Genomic DNA, 13752 nt, shown 5'->3' on the forward strand with positions numbered 1-13752 from the left:
CCTAGTTGCTCCTTTTTCGGTCTCTCCTCGCGTTTCTACGTGCCTCGTCCTCCTCTGTATATCCCCATTTGCCGTCTATTCTATTATCCTTTAAGGACACCGTACTGCCCTCTGTCTCTTCATTTCCGACAATGACGAATGTCACGGCGGTTACTTCTTTCGATCCTTTTATCTAGGTCGTTGGTCAAGAGGTCGATGCTCACGATCGTTAAGCATTTTCGTAACGTACTGCAAATGGTTAGATACGCGAACGGTGTATTTTGTCAGACGTTACGACGACAGTTTTTAACACGGATTTCGTTACACTTCGCTACGCGTTCAGCCTACTTATCCACTTAGCTCGGTACTTTTAACCGCGACGCGAGCTAACCGCGATTTACTTCTTCGCGACTCGTGACTAACTCCAAAAGGAATGTACTAATTATAGCCTGGTAGCGGGCATACTCTCGAGACCTAAGGCTTTACGTAATCGATACGGTAGCTCCAATTAACGAATACTTCAATGAGAAACCTAACACAGAGAATCGAGGCGCAACAGATCCTCGAGGCTTCTCCTTCGTCGTCGTCCAAGAAAAAGAAGAAGAAGAAGTCCCGTGAGCGAATCGCTAAACGACGAGGAACGCAACAACGGTCCTCTCTAATTTCCGCGACCACGACGCGGAGTCACGGCAAGTATGTAATTACTATGATTCACCCGATCGTCTGGGCTGGGCCGTATTGGCACGCAACATTCGATACCGCACGAAATCTGTTACACTCCCTCTCTATTTCCTTCCTCACGCGAATTAAAATCGTGGTCGCGTGCTAGACGCTAATGGACGTGGACGTCGACATGGTCGCGCAACCGTCCTTCTCTACCACGAGCGAAAACGTGAGAGCGTAACGTCTCGAAGAAGACAAAAATGAAAAAAAAAAAAGAGACAAGGTTCGTGTGCCTATGGAACACACCCTGGACGAACAAGAGGTACATACACACACCTACGTTTACTTACTTCGCTGTAGATGTGACGCAATCGAACAGCGTTTTCTTCTTAGTCCAGGTAGCGTGGGTTCGTTCAGGCAGACGCAGAACAAGAGGACAGAGGAATATAAGGCGCACCAGTGACATCACGGAACCGGCCGCTTACATAAACGAAAGTTAACGTGGTCCAAGCGACGTTCTGGTTAGATAACATCGGTGAAACGTGCTCGAGCCTCGCGAAATTCGCGTGGGACATACGAGAGCAACGAATCAGCGAAGAAACAGATTGGCGGAAGGGTTGCTGCACGAGAGCGTAGAGGGACGTGGATGTAACCACTAACGAGCGACTTTACTCGTCGACGGGGAAAGCAACAATTAGCCGGCGCGGACGCGCGACGACCGGTCACGGAATAGAATAATTCATGTACAAGGAACCGTGGCGGACAAGTGGCCACTTAGTAATTCGCTACGATAGAACGTACACTATCGGCAATCGGCCGCCGCGTCGATAAATCAACGATTTTTACGTTTTCGTCGAACGAAACTGTTGTAACGGTGTATACGTACTCCGTCGTCTATGTGTGTACATGCTGTGATGTTCGTTCCACTGTGTACGTGTGGGTCTGTTGGTGTATGTTGGCGCGAACGCGAATTTTACGCGTGGATAGCGGCAATGTATCAAGATTTAATCCGACCGCCTCATGGCCGCAATGTTTCAACACATTCCGATAGTACACACCCATGGGCGAAGTATGCGAACCGCAAGGGAACGAGGGCGGAATAGTATCGACTGTGAAGCGGCCGCGCGCATTTTTGGGGACCGGGTGAAATATATTGGCGGACTTATCGAAGCGCCGGACATACGCGAACCTTCGCTTCGGCGTATCGGTTTTATTAAATACGCGAATAGCTGTTCCGTGCTGTACGCGCGAATCCTCTTGCTCGCCACGAGATAAAGCGCTCTAGAGAGGAACGTTGAATTGTTCTTTCTTTTTTTTTTTTCTTTCTTTCGGAGCAAGTAGGTTTATCGGGATACCTCGTTTTTCACGAATACTTTCATCGCAAGGCAGAGGGAATTTTTGTAAGGTCTAGAGAAGAAGATGATTTAGGTGCTGGGATTTAAAATTGCGATCTTTATGCCCGTAGGCGTTGTTCTTCTTCTGTTCCTCTGTTTTCTGTTATCTTGCTGGTGGAATCGACTAAGTGTAATTGTAATAAGGTACAGAGGATGGTACGAGAAGGAATAGAAAATCGGGGTGTAAAATAAGAAATTCACTGGGATGTTCTTTAAGTATGACAAAAATTAGCACATTCCCTACTAACGTCACGTGTGTTTGACGTGCCAATTCTCACGATACGTCGCTGCTACCTGCATGTACTACATCGTACAAAGTGCGCAATTTACGTATTTAACACAAATTACGTGCGCGTAAATGCAGGTACGCGTTGCATTACGCAATGCAGATAAAAATCTGAATATTCCGAGTGCAAGGGAAAATATTAATTCGTGTTACATGAAATGCTCATCAACTTCAAGTTAACGCGAAAAATCTCAGAACGTCTCAACGCTCCAATAATCGATCAATTTACGAATGGTGAAAAATCCAATATCGAGGAATATGTTATTTAAATGAAGTCTAAATTTTGGCAAAAGCGACGGGTATCAAAGTTTAAAGTATATTCATTTATAACGCGGTAATCGTTCGTGGAGACGAATGCGCATCTTTTTTCCTTCAACGGCGCCCTTCCGACCGGAAATTTATAGCGAAGGCCTGGAAAAATACTAAACGTGCGGTGCAGCACGTGGTCGCTGCGGAGTAATTGAAAAATACGAGGAAGTCACGTCTCCGTAGAACAATGCTGCTGTGTCACACTCGCAAACCGTAATATACTATAGGTATTTACATTGCCAGTGGGCTTCCTGTGGTAGCCAGGCTTCGCGAAACAACTTGTAGTAATTGTTTACGTGCTTCGAGCCTTCTTTCACGTCCGATGTTCCATTGTGCTCCGCCGTGAAAAGGGTCTCTGTTCTTTAACACGTCCGCCGACCTATAGAAATCTGAACTTGAAAAACAACTACACTACCGGCCGCAAGTTTCGAATCACCTCCCAATTTTCATCAGTACTGGAGCTGTTACTTAAGAGATACCCGGGTTACTCGTGAGATACTCGGGTAATCAGAAAGTACCCGGGTAAATAGAAATTATCCGGGTATCTCATGAGATAAGACAGCTGAGAGTAGATATCTGTTATTCCTCGACTGTTTCGGCAGAGGTTTCAAAACAATATTGTGCAGGGTACAGGTGCACTTTGACACGTCGTCATCGTTGCATCGCTACCTTGTTTGTTCGGGGAACCACCAGCGGTAGTGGCCACCGAGATTTCGACTGTCTTATGTACATATTCGAGTACTCGTGAGACACCCGGGTCGGTCGGGTTATTTTCATTTACTATCTCATGGGTGCTCGAATACCCGGTTCAAAGTAATAGCCCTAATCAGTACTGAATCTGCTACTAATTTTTCATAGACTTGATATTGATACTGTGGAGATAACTAGCAATTTATCTCATATCGATTTATTTTTGTGATAAATTTTTGTGTAACTTGCAATGCACAGTGATTCCAAACATTCGGCCGGTAGTGTATGTCAGTTTTTCAAACTTTCTTCTTTCTTCCAATCTTCCAATAAGTTTCTACGGAACCGCTTGGAAAGTTCAAAAGTTCGTCGTTTACTTCCGTAAATGGAATGTATACGAACGACTGTTGATAAAAAGTTAGTGTGTCGAAAGGAAAGAGGCTAATGAATACCTAATTAAATTTGGTTTCGTTCCATCGGTAACGGTGTGAAAACAATAATGGGAATAGCAGCGTGAAAGTGTACTAAAATTAACAACCTGAATCGGACCGCGTAGGTATTCGAAACACCTTTTTTCTAAATACAATCCGATCTCACAGGCTGATTTCACTTACGGTAGGTAGAAAAATTCTGTCTCTCCGTGGCCTGTTTGTGAAACGGTCGTGTTACACGTCTATCGAGAATACACGGCGTATCGCAGAACGCCGACTCGGAACCGTACGAAAATTTACAACTGTGATTCCTCCGAAGGCTTTGTCCGCGCGGAACGACGATACGAACCTGACGGAGAATCGACGCGTGTAAGGTATACACGGTCTCTCGATACCCTCGAAACTATAATATTACAAAGAACAAGGTCCCTGAAGGTAACGTGGCAGACGTGCAACACCTTCGAACGATGAAATTACGAAGAAAACAGCCTACCGACATTAATATAACAATTACCACGCTATCGGACACTTTGCTCCCTTTGCCATTATTACAGGCAGAGCTCTTGGGGCGTTTGTCAATGCGGAGAGCTCTCTGGCGAACCACGGATGCCGGATACATGCAACGCGGAGAGCGCATTCTTTGGCCAGAGGGCTCGAGCCGGCTCTCGAATTATCTTGCGAGGAAAAAGGAAGAAGGAGAAGCCAAAACGTATGTTATTGACCCTGCCTTCTTCGGGTTCTTTCGTCTAACCGTTCGTGTAGTCGATTTTCTTCTCCTCCCTTTTTCCCTCCCCGCGCGCCATTTTTTTCCCTTCTTTCTCTCTTTTTTCTCTCCCTTTCTCCTCTCTCTCTCTCTCTTCTGCCCTCCCTCTTCGTTGTGCGTGTGTGTTGCTTTCTTCTTTCTTCTTTTTTTTTGCTTTACGACCACCGAAACCGAAGCCAGCGGCATTTTCGCCGAGAAATGGCGCTCGCCGTTCGTTCCGCGGCCGCTTGCGCGCCGTGCAATTTGCGATCCGTTCGGTTTTACAGGTTTTAACACCGCGGACGTTTAACGGACCGACACATTGTTCGAAAAAAAAAGGAGAGGAAGAAAAAATGCCTGTTTACACGGAAGAGGCCGAGGGAAAACGGTTACGCGGAACGGTACGCGAGCAAATATATCCGTACGGTTTCGAGGAAAAGAAGATCCTCGAAGAAATTTCCACCGGTGGAGAGAAACGACTTGGCGAAACTTCAATTTGCTTCGACGTCGAAGAGAAGCATCCGCTTGCATGTGTGTGTTGGTATATGTGTACGTGTTTCCTTTTACAGCCTCCTCGTCGCGAGTCAACTTGATATTGGGCGACTGGTTGCGGGGAATACCGACAAGTTCGTTGTACGGTTTATTTCCGAAAGAGCTGTATATTGTTTAAAACACTACGAGCTGCGGATTCCAGAAACACCTTGTTTTAAGACGGTGCGGAATTTTGTGATACTTCGCTGCGGTGCAGAGATACGAATAAAGTGAAATTGTATTCCTTGGAAGGGAATTTTTTTTGTTAATTAAATATTAGATCTCAGACAGATTTTTAATCATTTGTAAATTGATTGTTACGAACCCACTGCCTTTCCCCCCACACACTGTTATTAGATACTATTATAACATTATTATTAACATTATTATTAGATATTATTATTATCATAACCATACACCTTTATAATTATAAACCAAAACGCCAAGCAACCGGCACGAGTAGGAAGGGAGCAAAGTCGGGAAAAACCCATGAAGCGACGCTCGACTCCAGGCCCTTTTCCTGACCATTTAGAGTATAGGGCGGATTTACGCCAGGTGACTCTACACCAAATTCAAGCAAAAATCTACACAGGCGCTGCCTGTTCAAAAAAAAAAAGAAAAAATGTCGACATATAGTGTAAAACCCTACACTTAGAACGACACCCGTTCGAACTAAACATTTAATAAAACGACATCAAACACATTTCTGGAACTTTACGCCTTTAGCCAACCCGAAACGAAGGCGATCTCAACCGTTACAGCCCGTTCCGTAACATTGATCATATTGCAGAAATTTGTCTGGTAAAGTTTTACTCAAACTTTTTTCGAACGAATCTCAGAAATGATCATCGTTCAACACGAACTTTACAAGTGAATTCTTTCACTGTCTAAATCAACGAGGTCGTGTAATATGAAATGTCGAATTTTTAATCCCTCGTAAATTGACGACTTTGCCAAAATTTACACCGCAAACTTTTACTTTGCATAGGCAATCTTCCCAAACTTTTTTCGAACGAATCTCGGAAATGAACTTTATCGTTCAACACGAACTTTAAAAGTGAATCCTTCGCTATCTGAATTAATTGAAATGAACGCGAGTCACGCATCACTCTTTCAACGATCTCCCCTCGAAATTGATATCTCGATCGGAGGGACTCGTAAAAAGAAATCTCCGCCGATAACGCTCGCCTAATGATTATTAATATTTACAAAGTGGGAGGAGCCCGGGCTTGAAGTACAGCAGAGTACCCCGTAGAATAAAGCTCGCGGGTCGCGTTATCAGATCGACTTGCGTCCGAAGTAATTGTAAATTAAGTTTCGCGATATCTGATCGAACGGCGCGTCATCTCCTCCCATTCGGACAGAGGAGCCTCGGAAACCCGAAAGCGTGCAAGTGAAAGCAGAGTGTGTGCAGAAGGCGGGCTCGTCGGTCTGTTAAATTCACGCATGGTGGAAACAGATTCGAAAGAAAAGCCGGGGCATGTGAAAGTGTGCGATCCCGCGAGAGGATCCCGCGTCGAATCCACCGTTCTCCTTTATGAGAGCCTCCGTGCATTCCGTTCTATTATGTTCCGCGTCGTTCACGAGACAATGCGCTCGAAAAGATGCGCACGTTCCTTTTTCAGTTTCTCTTCTCGTTCTGAAACGAAACGAAGTGAAAGCACTCGATGCAATTAGGCGAACCGTGGACGATGAAAGGCGCGTAATATATCGAGTTACTTCGTTGGACCTCGTAAATTTCAACGCGTGCGATACATTCTCGTGGCTGGATTATCGACCTCGCTACGATAGCAGAAGGCATTCTTACAGCAGTTACAGTTCCGCGGGGTATATCGGTTGTTGGCAATACGATCGTTTCAATAAGTGACTCTTTAATAAGCATGCCAGGGGCCATAAAGTCGGCCATCTTGAAATCTAACGACGACTGTAAACGATCTCCACGCCGTTATTGCCTCGTCGAATTTCGTATGGAAGAAATATTGATTTCTTCTTTGGTTCTCCGGCCATTTTATGCCTGTATAGAATACTAATCAGATTTTCATACAATGGTCCGTGAATTATGGTCGGTAATGTTATGACCGGTGTTCGGATAGTATTATACCTACGCTAAGTTTCTAAAGTGTCCACACTACCTTCTTTCCCTCTTTTATTCATTTTCACTCTCTCTCTCTCGTGTCCAACGAGGGATTATGCTAACCTGGATCCCCCGCCTAATTTACCCTGTCGTCTTAAGTAACGTAAATCCTCCCGCGAAATGGTCCCGTTCGCTTCTTGAAAAGCGACCGATTGCAGGCGTTGAGCAAACAACGTGCAGGGATGAGTTTCGCAACGTGGCGTTGTTTCTCCGGTGTCGCATAAATTACTAAGCGAATAGAGACACGTACAACTGTGTGTGTGTGTGTGTACTCATGAATATCAGAGTCTTAATAACCGCGAGAACGTCTGTGGATTGGCATTGGGCGGCGCTCGGTTCTACGCGTTATTGAATAGCGAAAGTGAATTGCGTGAAATTATTACGATTATAAGCGTGGCGCATGAGACTACGGTGCCTCTATACTTATTACCTTCACCACCTGCATCGAAACGGATAAACGGGAGAAGTTTCAATAATGCCACGTTGTGTTTGAACAGATGGATACTGTGCATCCGTATCGTGATGCGCATCCCGTGAAACTTGTACAGTGTTACCGTCATCTCCGTGAAACGATCGTCGCTTTTTATCCGGATAGGAAACAAAGGGATGCAAGCGTTCCTTTAATATATATAATATATAGGTGTACGTGTGTGTGGATAAGGATGGCGTACCGCGGGAAACACGAAGGCAATTTATACGTGGCCGCGATTAAATCGACGTTAATTTCGTAGTCGAGTAAATCGTAAAACACCGTTTTTAATTGAACCGTTAAACCTCAATAAGGATCGTTCGAGTCGGTGTAATTAATAAATCTTGCAGCGCTGCGGTCCGTGTAATTTCTCCCTCTCTCTCTCTCTCTCTCTCTGTTCCTCTCGAGAAAGAGGAGACAGTTCTTCTTTAATAATCGCCGGCGAATATATAGATATACACACGCACAGGAGGGAAATTAAAATGAACGATACGCGGGCGAATAAAGCTCGGTCTGAACCACGACTGCCTCTCGCTTCGCGATTTTAATTAATCTCTGACACGGTTGCAAATTCGTAGACTTACTCTCCTCGGACTCTGGTGTACTTATTAATAAATTGTTGTATCAACGTTGGATCGTTTATCGCGGCGGTCTGTAACGTTGCTTAATTTTCAACGGTAACTCATTAACCGGCTACGCTGAAGGAAGAGAGAGACGGAGGCTGTTCTCTCTTTGTGTTACTGAGAAATAAGTATATCGAGTGGTTTCTGGGATCGTTAAGCCATCCTCGAATATAATTAAACCATTAAGACGAAAATAACTTGAAATTCCATCGGACCCCGAGCCGGAATGAAAACCCCCTTTTATCGTGATTAATTTCCACGTCATGTTTAATCGGGGCCAACCGAGCGCAATAAAATCATCACAATTAACGCGTACATTCTGCGACGTTCCCGGTGTGCCGTTCACGTCAACCACGCCGTCAAACCAATTAAATTATTAAAACGCAATAATGTCGCCGTGCAATTAGTTCGAGCTACGCTATCAGAATGCGAGAATCTACGAGAAAACGTTGGATTTTCATCTAGCCACCTCGTTCGTTCCCTCGTTCGTCTCAATTAAACCGTTCAAATGCACGTAACGTCGTTACCGCTGTAACGAAGTGAACGAGGAAAGAAAAAGAAGGCAAAATCTCGAGAGTTGTTGAAAAGGAACGTGGAACGTTCCTCTGTCCCTCTCGCTCGAGCCTGCGGTTACAAACCGCGAAATTTGAATATGAATCGCGAGAGCCGCACGAAACGTTTCTCCTCTGAGTTCCGATTAATGAAACGGTATCGTTTCTCGTCTCTTTCTCTCTCTCTCTCTCTCTTTCTCACGGGAGAGAAAGAGCTCGTAAAGCGAGAGGAGCCCGCTGCCGCGAAGATGGGGGAGCCGCAGCAGCCGCGCGGCCAGACGGAAAAGTACGGCGAAAAGTGAAAGCGCGAAATTAAAAAGCAAAAAGACTGTAACTGCGCCCGACTTTATGGCCGGCTGAGGTCACTGGTCCTGTCTTATGGCGAAATCTTCACTCCCCGTGGAGCCTTGACTTCCAGACAAGGCATGGTTGTTCATAAAACTCGTACGAGTCCTTTTTTTCCACCGGGATATTCAGTAGTTGAGTACCGTATCTGGTCAGACACCGGGTTTATTACATTCTTCGTCTAACACCGTTCTGCGTTTGCATTCACCGAGATCCATTTGAATTTGATGATGCATCTTATAAATAAATTAACATTCTTGTATGTTGGTTTAATTACTCGTTCGAGTCTTTCGTCGAATCCTTTCGCACGTGAAAAGTAAGATCTCCGGGATGTTCTACGGTGGAATCTACCTACCTGAATTTTTGGGATGAAAATGGGATGAAAATTAGAAACAAAGTGGCAAACTTACAAACACTCACTTTTTCGAAGAAATACGAACGTGTCATTTTTGCACCCGGCCAAAACAACGATTCTGTTTTCGCACAGAAAAGATTGCGAAATTAGACGAAAATTAGAAACACAGTCGCAAAGTTACAAACATTCACTCTTTTCGAAAGATGCTAATTTTTGACCAGACCAATAATTCTGACGTTAAAACAACGATTCTATTTTCACACAGAGAAGAGTGTAACACGCGGAAAGCTCGAAAAGCCACGTCTTACCGTGATGAATACGCACAAGTTCGTCAACAGTTAATAGCGAGCGATAAACGTGTCACCGGTTGATGAAAGCAGGCATAATTCCGAGCAATTTTCCACCTTTTTACCGGGTGAACTTATATTGGAAAAACGTGCACGTTCTATCGTCACGCACAATTTTCAAGCCGGGCATAATGGAACGAAACGAACGGGATACCGAATGAGAAGTCGCGGTGAACATTTCAATAATTTTCGCCGGGGAGCGTTCGCATCAGTGTCGGATAATGAGTATGTACGACGTGGATCGCCGTGAAATCCCTGCCACCGATGCTATTTTCTTAACTGTGCCGTTTATCTGCCGTGGAACGGCATCATTACCCTTTTCGAACGGGGCGACACACAGCGTGCACCGTTTATTGTTCCGGCAGGACGTGCGTCCATGTTCCGTACACACACGCGGCTGTATTTTACGGTACGATTTCGATTACAGAGAGGAGGCGGTTTCGTGAACGAAATAAAGAAAGAAGGGGTGTATCGTAGTGTCGAAACGCGAAATTCGACATTGCGCCAACGTTTGTGTAACAACACTCGAAGTCGTAAAGCGATGAGCTAACCGGCGGATAACGAATCCACGAGTAAAAGGGAAAAAACAGAGGAAGAAGAAAAGGATTCAAACGCAAGGAGGAAGTGCTGTTCTGCTCGCGAACGGGACATTAAAACAGCGGCGTGATTTCATACAGCAGTCCGAGCCGTTCTGCCTCGTTTCCTTGAAAACGATGAAGAACTCAGACCTGGCTGAATTCGATCTCAGGGAACAGGTGAGTTCGAGGATTATACCTGATTCTACAGGCTAATTCACGAATGGTGTAATGTTTGTTGTTTTTTAATTCGCGATGACGAGGATCGATAAAGAGATTTACATAAATGTAAACTGTTAATGGTTAGATCGGTAATTAGAAGGATGCTCGTTTTAATCGGCCACGATGTATGCGCGCGATTCTTCACACTTTCTTCACATTCTTACGGGATACGTGAACGCTTCTCTCGTAATAATGAGCTTGAAATGAAGGATTCTGAAACTTTCAGATAGAAAGATAAAAATATATGTATATATTCAATTTTCAAAGGATTATTCCTTTCGAGGCTCATAATGGCTCTCGTGTCTGGACGTTCTTCAAGATTGAACCGAAGTGAAACACGGTTTTTGGCGAAGAGCGAAGTAATCCTGCTTCCCAAGCGAGCGCGCTTGCCAAACTTGGCCCCGTGTGACTTCTTTTTGTTTCCGAAAGCGAACAGCTCGTTATAAGAGCAACTCTTCGAGCGACTGAAGAGATCAAAGATATTTCAGTTGCTCATCTGGGGGTGATTCCCAAAAGTACCAACGTGGAACGCTTCCAGAAATGGAGAGATCAATGATGTGCTGCAACTACCGGAGGTGGTCATTTTAAATTCAAAACAATTCTTTCCCCGTCGAACCTCGACGCTATTCCGTTCGAAAAGAGTGTTCCGGGACGTATAAAATAAAATATGAATTATTCATTCGTTCAGAAATATTTATTCCCTCGTTTTCAAATAATCTTTCGAAATAAACTTTATCTTATCGTCCCAATTGACTCAAAACGGCATTCCCGCAGTGAAACTTTCGGAAACAGGAAACTTGCCGGATAATCTTAGACCAAATTTTTCAGGATAAAAGCCTCGTGACACTCAAGTAGTATTCTCCATTAATCGGTAAAAATCGTCTGACCATCACACCGCGATAAACGGCGAAAATTTCAAACAGTTCGTCCATGTCTTCTCGAAACTTCACAGCCCCTTCTCTGCAACGCTCTGTCGACTCTCGTCTGGTCTTCCCCCCGCGTTTGGTATCCCGTCGGATTCCGTGGACCGGAGCCCATAGGTAGTTTAAACACTTGACATGCTTCGATCCATGGAGCACTCATATAGGTTTGCCCACGGCAGCCGGCAAATCAGCCACGTCAGTGGAGATCGTGATTTATATCCGCGGCTCTCCCGAGGGCGACTCTCTCTGCACCGGGACGAAATCGGCGGAGAGGTACGTTCTTCACGCTTCGTGTGCAGTACCCTTTGTGTTCGCCGTGTGTACTTGCACACAGGTCCGCCGGGCAATACACAGCTCGCCACGTACGAAATGGCATTGTCGTAAAGATGTAAGCGAAGTCGGGGAAGGCACCGCTTCAAACCACGAACCAAAAGAGAAAGAGAGAGAGAGAATGGAAGTTCGCCACTTCGCTGTCTTGGAAGGAGCCTTCTGCTTTTTAACGAACACCGCGAAGAAAAATATTAAATATCATGCCAACCAGACACTTTTTAGGAAATCGTGGAAATCGTTTAATGACAATGATGATTTCTTTTCGCGTGTTTTGTACAGGTGTGGAGTTGCCATTGCGCCTAATTTCATTATAATTAGACGGTTGAGCAGAGGTGAATAATTAACGGCGAAGACAGGAATTGGAAGACTCGTGAAGCAAGAATGACTTTTAGGAAATTGTGAAAACCATCGCACGCGGTTAAACGTTTAATAATTATAATAATTTATGCAGGTGTAAAGATTAGGCTCGGGTTACCTGTTCACTCACTGCTGTTGCGCCTAATGTGTTTATAATTAAACGATTGCACGGAGGTGAGTTGTGAAGTGAATAACAGCGAAGACAGGAATTGGAAGTTTATTATTATAGTCGAAGTTTTAAGGTTAATTCGTTCAAGTATTCAGATAAGCCGAATAGAATACATCTTCGATCTTTCACAGAGAATATGTATTTTATTTTTTACTATGCTTATAATTAATCGTCGCGAAAATGCTAGTAACGCAATATCAACGCGACATTCGCAACTAAAAATAAAGTAGAAAAAGGAAACGTACACAGTGACCGTTTCATTGCCATCGACATTAATAAAAATTTCTTGCACCGGACCTAATCATTCTCATAGAGCCGTTGTTTCAGTAGTCGAGGCATTAAACGCGAGATTATTACCCGGTGTTTGTTCAAGGATCCGCGAGATGGTAATGAGAGGTGTGACCGGAGAGATCGGCTTTAATTACGGTGCTTCCCGAGAAATATTTTAACGAGGCATTAACGCTTAGGCCAGGCAGCCTCGCGGCGTAGGAGGAAGACGGATAACCCGGAGGAGCCGTTGCTTATTTGTCAGCGGGGCTGACATTAAGCAAAACGAGAATATGACCGTGGAAAGAATTAATTGCCAGGGGAATATTCAGTGCTCGAAAGCTCACCCTCTCCTTTGTCTTCGGCTTCGCCACCCAAGAATTACGACCAAAGAGACGCGTCGCAGATAAAAAGGCGATGAAGGGGTTGAAGATCTTTTCGGGGGGCGAAAAAATTCGTAACATACCATCCGGCGAAATTCTCGTTAAACTGACTCTGCAAAACCGACGAAGAACGTAACGATACATTTGAAAAGGTATAATTTCAGCTCGAGCAAACGACGCATGTACCGTGCCAGAGGTGCTCAACTTTTGCAACAACAACGAACGTGCGCCTCTTATCCGACACGATCTAGAGCTATCGTAAATTTCACGGATTCGAAAGTGTTGGTTTATTCCACGTTCACAATTTTTTTCTTCCTTTTTTCACGAAAAGTCGCATTCTTTTTCCTGGAATAGGAAACTGCGGTGTACCGACCAAGCGATACATATTGTTCGAAAGATATTCGGTGTTTCATTGACGTTTAGCGAGATCTTGATAAGGGCAGAGGAGGATAATGAAGCCGGGAATAGCGGTGAAATCGCGTATTGTACGTAGTACGGTGTATAGTATGCACGCCGTGGTCGGAACGCGTCATCATTAGCACCGTTTCCGTTCGCTCTGATACACAGCCGGGGCTCGTAACGCTGTAGCGATGCGTGATTCCCAGCGGCCAGATCATTCTACAATTTTACCAATGCAAATCGATGAAAAAACGACGCCTCGCAGCGTTCACGCTGTACCT

The 13752-nt window shown here is 44.7% G+C and overlaps 1 protein-coding gene across 1 annotated transcript in view; it reads right to left on the reverse strand.

The window, feature by feature from the left end:
- LOC108573436 overlaps window positions 1–13752 on the reverse strand; it is a 25980-nt gene that overhangs the window by 5489 nt on the left and 6739 nt on the right. The gene's annotated exons all lie outside the window — the stretch shown is intronic.

Source organism: Habropoda laboriosa, unplaced genomic scaffold (genome assembly GCF_001263275.1).
Source record: "Habropoda laboriosa isolate 0110345459 unplaced genomic scaffold, ASM126327v1 scaffold92, whole genome shotgun sequence".
In the NCBI taxonomy this organism is placed as follows: domain Eukaryota; kingdom Metazoa; phylum Arthropoda; class Insecta; order Hymenoptera; family Apidae; genus Habropoda; species Habropoda laboriosa.